We start from the raw sequence: 7,477 nt of genomic DNA, 5'->3' as shown, positions 1-7,477 counted from the left end.
CGTGTATTACATCGCGCAAATTAGTTAGACAATTTGCCGATAGATGGCGCTGTACACAATTATACTAAGTATAGGTACTTCTGATCAAAATTCTTTCGTCTTTATAGTTACACAAGATAATTCAAAGTTTGTACGGAAACCTCGGTGCGCGAGTAAAACGAACCCGCACTTGACCGGTTTTTTATTACAAGCTTTTATTTAGTTTCCGTCGTCTATATGTAATCTGTAATCAGATAAATCTGACCCACTTTCCGGTTTCCGATGATGCTGAATGGTATGTGAGTCGGGTGACAATGCAATATTATGGTACCATCGAGCTGATCTGATGATGGTGACCTATTTTTGGCAAGAAATGTCTACAAGTACAGGGAAAAATCTAAAAATTATAAATTTGTAAAAAAATTAAAATAATAAAGATAAAATAAAAAAAAGGAAACTTGTGCGGACCTCTCGGTAGGCGAGTCCGAATCGCACTTGTCCCGGTTTTTTATTAGTGTTATTATAGTTTTAAACTTATGTTTGTCATGTTTACGCGGACAGAGCCCCAAAAATTACTTTCGAACTTTACTTAGCCTAGTTCTTTAATCAAATAAATTATTCCTATTTCTAGAGGGAAGAATAGCTTTGAGATCCTAACGAAATAACGGTACTTTTTCTTAGAAATTCCATTTTGGGCGAAAACGGTTTTTATTAACTAAATCTTAACAAATCACTTTGGTTTTGATGTCGATCGCTTCAGCATAATATATTCTAGGTTTGTAGGTTTCTCTTATTTGCAAAAAAAATATTTCCGTGTTTTGAAAATTTAGAAAATAGGAAAGCCTATTAACCTAGTTTTTCATTGTGTCAATACATGCTATAAATCACGGAGAATGAAAACTATATAGAAGTGGAAAAACATTTTCTTAATTATTTTTTTATAAAAATCTAATTTATTATCAGGCAACTAAGGCCCATATATATATACCTTACAAACTAACATACAATAATAAAATCTTAAAAACTAAAAATTACTTTGGCACACTTTCAGCTCGTAACGGATCTTCTTGCGAACATATTCCACCACGTCGTCAGCCGTGGCGGAAACATGTATAGATGCATGCGTGATGTAAGCATTAAAATTGTATATAAGCTTTAGGTATCGGAAGAAAAAACAACTTTCATATTAAAGGATAGAATAGTTTTTCCTGTTTCATTTTATGTTGTTGGGGATTTCCATATTGCGTTCCCATCGTAACTTAGGGAAAATTATGATTAAATGATTATGCCAGAACCTATACCTAATTTTTATATTTATATTTCAACACAATGTTGTTAATGAATAAATAATTCTAACTCTTATAGTAATTATAGATAATTATTAAAACCAGAACTGGTATTTATTACCCATTACTCCCATTAGTATTATGTAGAGTTGTGTGTGCCGCTCTCGAGAACGTTCTCCGTTTCCAATGGGATTTTTTTAGCAAGATTTTTTCCCGGCTACAAAACAGAGAACGTTCTCGAAAAAGGCACAACTCTAGTATATATTCAAGTAGTTATAATATAACAGAAACTTTTAAGTAGGTAATACGAAGTCGCTTGCTGGATGTCAGTAAAAATTATAAAAAAGAAGTATAGGTACCGCTAGGGAGGAAAGGAAATTATAAAAAACAGAATTTTTAAGTTTCGTGTAAACTCATGCCGAAATAATAATTTCTCAGAAATCTATCTAGCTCCCCTTTTTTCCTATTGCATTAATTATCATTCATTTAATCCTCGTATTATGTTATTCACGGTATTGAAGCAATGCAAAATTACCAATATATATGGAATAATAACTTGAAAAGTAATTATTTGATATTGGTAATTTTAATTCCTATGTTTTTTTCTGTCATGATAAAATAAAAACGCTTGAGAAATCAGGCCTCATATATAAGGTACCTATGCCCAAATAATGTGGTTAACTTATATAGAGTCAACATCGTTCATTTCCCGCCGGTAAAAATTTTCAACTACATTTAGACCTATTTCCCCTCAAAATTTCAGCTTCTAATTTCACATACTAGTTCATCAACAACAGTCATACAATATTATAATAAAATTCATACACAAAACATCGTTTAAATGGTATTTTATGTGTAAAATTGTCGCAAAATTCGGTATCATTTTGCCGCGCGCGGTCCGCGCTAGGCCTAAATATCGGGAAACTGCGTCGATCTGCTGTGCGCCTGGTACCACCCGTACGGGCGTTACATGCTTACAGCGCTCCTTTTTGATATATTTACACACGTACACGTGTCTGTAATAAAATTTATAGGAAGTAATTTGAATAAAATGGATATTTCTATGACAATATCAGCGAAAATAAAGTGAAATAAACGCGAAACTCTATACAAAATGCATTTTTAGTAGTAAATTTACGCGTTTATTTAAATTTTTTAACATTACGCACTCACCAACATAGGACATAATAATTCAATTTATATAAATAAATAATAGGTAAGTATATCAATGTTTTTTTATAAATTAAAAAACCTATTTGTGTGGTCGTCATTTCAAACAAAAATAACAGAATACACGCGACGCGTTCTGATTTGATTGGCCATACTTGAGCAGGAATAAATAAAATATAACTTTATTTTTAAAAGTAAATACAACAATTACCTACTCAGCGAATTCATGGCTCTTTTATTTGTTCACTTTTCAAGTCCTGATGAAATAATATTTAGTGTCTATTACACCGTGAATATTATTCTAGTTACGACGCGTGTAAACCTAGTTCAATGTGAATACTAGATAAATGTAAATCGTTATATTTTTAGGTATTATTTCTATTTTACTTTGTGATCACTGATCAATAAAATAAAATATGTAGTACTTAATTTAAATTACCTATTTAAAACCTGTAGGTAACTCATTTTTGCTAACATCCTATCAAAATGTCTTCTCACGTAACTTCGCCCAAAAGCCATAAAATACTGAAAAACAAATAAATGTCGTCACAAAATCCGTCTCAATTCAAACCAGCCAGCGCTCCTTTCTAATTTATTCTCTTTTCAAATTAAATTCGTCTTTCACGCCGCTTTCTCGCGGGTCACGAGCTGCACACCACATCCGTTCTCTTCTGAATGCACAATAGGAATCTTCGTTTCTCTCTCACTCTTCAACAGACGTGTACTTTCCTATCTCTGTCGCGCGGCGCGACGTTGCGAGCTCGCGTAGCCTATGCGACGCGATGTGACCTTGCGGACGCGCTCTAGTAGTGTTGGTTGCGATGCTTGAAGAGTTTCAACTGATAAATAAAGTTTTGCCGATGATTATCTGGTCACGCGAGGGAAATTGTTTTGATAAATGGATGGTGTAATTAGGTCTTATTGCCTAAGCTGTAAGGTTTGAGTTATTAACAGATTTTGCGCTTTTATTATAAAATATTACATACCTACCGTATACACCGTGTTTTTTTTTGATTTGCGTTAATTTCGAGGGTGCATTCCTGAGCTTAAATTAAGTAACTTTCTCAAAGACACCGATATTCTAATTAACTCCATTTCGGAGATAATCAATCATTAATTTTTTTCTTATAAGGCCCTTACGAGCGTGTACACTTGCCATAGGGCCTGTTTACTTATTGATTAGTGTTTAGTGCGAGTTCATACATTTGCTACTAAACGTAAGTACTATCTCGGACGATCGACGTTCGAAGTGACATTGATACGTCACAGTTTTCAATTGTTTTGTTGAGTTAAATGTAATGCCCGAGTTACAACAACGCTACATGCAACATTTAGTTACTTTTTATAAAAATAAAAATTGTAAAAAAAAAACAAAAAAAAAAATTTTTTTTTGAAAATTAACTATGCCATGTAGTTTCCTTAAACGTACTTACCGATACCCCGAAGTTAACGAAATTCAATAAAAACACGGTGTATAATATTTGTTTAAGAGATTTCAGTAGTTGTGTCAGTTTTTTTGTTAGTTAAGGATGTGACTTTATAGAGAAATTAAATTGTTTAGTAAGAGATTTTTGTTTTTGATGAAGTAAAATGTTTTATAGTATTTATGACACGATAGGCATTCGATATTAGAATGATCCAGGGCTCAGGAGGCGTATGTGGATTTGAAAAATACGATACTAATTTTGCTTCAATAGTCTGTTACAATCAAGATCAATAGGATTTATCTATCTACATATTTTTTGGTTAAAGCTGTCACGATGGATATTTTTATTTTCCATTTAAGTGTATAACTTTATAATAGAATGTATCACGTTTTAATAAATACAGCGTTTCTAATGAATTTTGATATCAACGCCCTGCTTTGCTTCTTAAGATTTTTCTTCTTTTCCTACATTATGAACTCTTGACTATTGAATCTTAGATATCCTGTGAATTAATAGTAGATTGTGTCACAAGGGAGCAAAATGACATGTTTACGGTGTAGGGTGTAGGCGTACATTAAATTTTCAGCGTAGTGAGGAATTCAAGTGTTAACGCCTAAGGTGGAAACAATTTTGCTACAGTCTGTGCGGAAAGAGAAAAGTCGAGGATTAAGTACTTATATGGGAAGGGGAACCAATATATTTTACGACTCTTCTCTTTACGCATTGACTACCATGTCACACATAGGTACTGCTTTTAACATCATCTATGAGGAAATTATTGTTTGTAAATATTATTTTAGGTAAAAATACAGCATGCAAGTAATCGATTATAAATAAATTGTAATTGATTATGTGCATACTGTTTTTATATTTCATATTTTAGACCAACTGGCAATAAAATATTCTAGTGCCACTTTGATCCCTTTTATCAGAGAAGACAAAGACTCTTTTCCGAATAGGTGATGTGGAAATAAGTTAAATAACATAGGAACCGTACCATAAAATCCAAACTTAATACTCAATACCCAATATCTTTATTGTTAGGTATATAATAAGGAAAAATCCATGCAGTAGTGGATATACAGTATCAAATCAATTTCAAGCTTATGCATTTAAAAAAAACCAGAATAGTTATTTGTTTTACAAGAGGGCAAAGTTGTTGTTTAACCGCTCGTGCTACTATTGATAAGAACATAGGTATCACTTTTGATGAAGAAGATGGAATCTTTCGCTTGCTCGGGTATACTGCTGAATTACTTACAATATAATTTAACGTAATTTCCGGTCTCAGTTTTGCATAATTCTATGTAATATTCGGACAAATGTTATAAATAACATGCAAAAATACGCGACCTGTTAAAGGTGATTTTGATCCCTATTTATTTATTTTTCCTTTTTACATGGTTGAATCTTACATAAAACAAAAACCGGATCTTTTATCTTTCTTTAAATATATCAATTCATGTGTACGTATTGGTATTGCCACGTATTGGTATTGCCAAAATTGCAACTGCACGTGTATTGCCAAACCACTCGTTGAATGGCAGTCCCAAAATTAGCGTGTCACTAAAAAGTATCCTAAGTTTGAAGGGTCGGAGAACTAAACGCTGGTGATAAAATTATAACTTTCTAATAAAGAATTTTCATACAAATGAACCTACCTATTTATGAATGAACCTATTTTATTAATTTGACACTGATTTTTACTCCCTTTTGTAAAGCATGATTTTCCACAATCCACCCGCGTATTTGCGTCTAACGATAATCCCGCAAAGTAAATAAAAACGCGATCTAAATTACTAATAAAACTAATTTTATTAAAACCTTTGTATTAAATTTTATCATACAAAATCATTGTGACAGAACTTATGACCTAAGTAACTAATATTACAATTTCTAGCAATGGAAACTAGTGCCGGACATAGATGTATGTTACATGAATTGAACGTTCATGTCAAACGTACATGAATGTACGAGTCGTCTCGGGATTAACGTGAAGGCGTTGATGGGTAATGTTAGGTTTATGGACAAAGCTTGTTGCGGATTTTTCTTGTACATTATTGACGAAGCCTATGGCGGATTATCACTTATGTAGTTTGGACGAAGTTGCGGATTCCGTTTGCTACTTACGCTTTTGACAAAGCCTGCGCTGTGGATTTAGATAGTGGTTGTGGTTTAGTTTTAGTCGTTATGTTTTCATGACAAATTAAATGTTATTTCAGAATGCCGTTCTTAAATGAGAGCGTTGCTTTAATTGTATGGCGGCGGCTAGGTTCTCGTGTTTGTACAAACAAACCGTGACATGACGAAATTTAATTTAATTTAAGAGTTCCCAGCAAGCTCGGCCGAATTTCACCTTCCCATACAAACGGAGTTTCGTTCTCATTTTAAAACTACGTGTTGGATTGTAATGAAATTTTATTTACACAATGACATGAGGTATATCCAGCCAGGGCTGAAATAAGGTTATATTGCTCCACCTTACAAAGCAAAATAATCAGAGCAAGAACAAGTTTTGTGTGAAAATCTTAAATTCACTGTATTTTTAGGGTTCCGTACCAAAATGGTACAAACGGAACCTGTACATCCGTCCGTCTGTCACAACGATAAATATCTCGAGAACCACTTAAGCTTTCGGTTTGAAATTTGGAATAGTTATGAACAACGATAACCTCGACACATTGTGATATCTAATGTACCATATGTTCTTGTGAATAAACTTTCATTTTCATTTTCATTTTCGTTTTCACTGAAAGTATTTTTTTTAATTTTAATTGTTAATAACTATGGAAAATGCCCAATATTTATGAAGAGGGGGCAAAATTTCAAAGTCTAATGACTAAGGTCAAGTGGGGTATCATTTGAAAGAGCTTCAATTGTACATTCCAACACATTTTTTTTTTCGTAGTAAAAAAAATTGATTTATGGAGGAAAACGTGAAAAAAATACCATTCCCTCCACCCCTTATCTCCGAAGTTTACCGAAGAAAAGTTATAAAATTTTTACACAATATGAAAATTACTATAAATTTTACTCGCACGTGACCGGTTTTTTGGACTATAATATATGAGGCTACTTAAACTAATTAAAGCCCTAAAAATACCTTATCCTATTGTAAGTACAACATTACAGAGCAATATAGCTAGTCGTTTTAAAATGAGAGCGCAACTACGTTTGTATGGAGAACCGAGCTTGCTGGGGACCCTTAGGAAAATGAGAAACGAAGGTAAATGACAGACTGATTTTATTACGTTCCTTTTAATAAATAAATTTTAAATATTCCTCGATAATCATCATAGGTAATATTTAGTAATTACTGAAAACGTTTACAAATAATCAAGTGCTAAAATTTGTTTACCTACCTATGCGTATGCATTATTCACGTACCTAATTGTAGGAGTAAAGGAAGAAACAAACGAAGAATAAAAACAATCGAATGTCGTGAGACATACCAACATTAGGTAAACTAATTTCCGAGCGAGAGGAGACCTAGGTTCGAAAAATGTATGTCACGTGAGTGACTGAAAACACGTGAGTTTAAACCGTAAAATTAAAAACTAATGTTTAACAGTATTTAATAATTCGTTAAAAAAACAACGTACACTTTGTAGAATC

The sequence above is a fragment of the Cydia pomonella genome, chromosome 9 (genome assembly GCF_033807575.1).
Source record: "Cydia pomonella isolate Wapato2018A chromosome 9, ilCydPomo1, whole genome shotgun sequence".
NCBI lineage: Eukaryota > Metazoa > Arthropoda > Insecta > Lepidoptera > Tortricidae > Cydia > Cydia pomonella.
Note: the sequence above shows the minus strand (reverse complement) of the source record.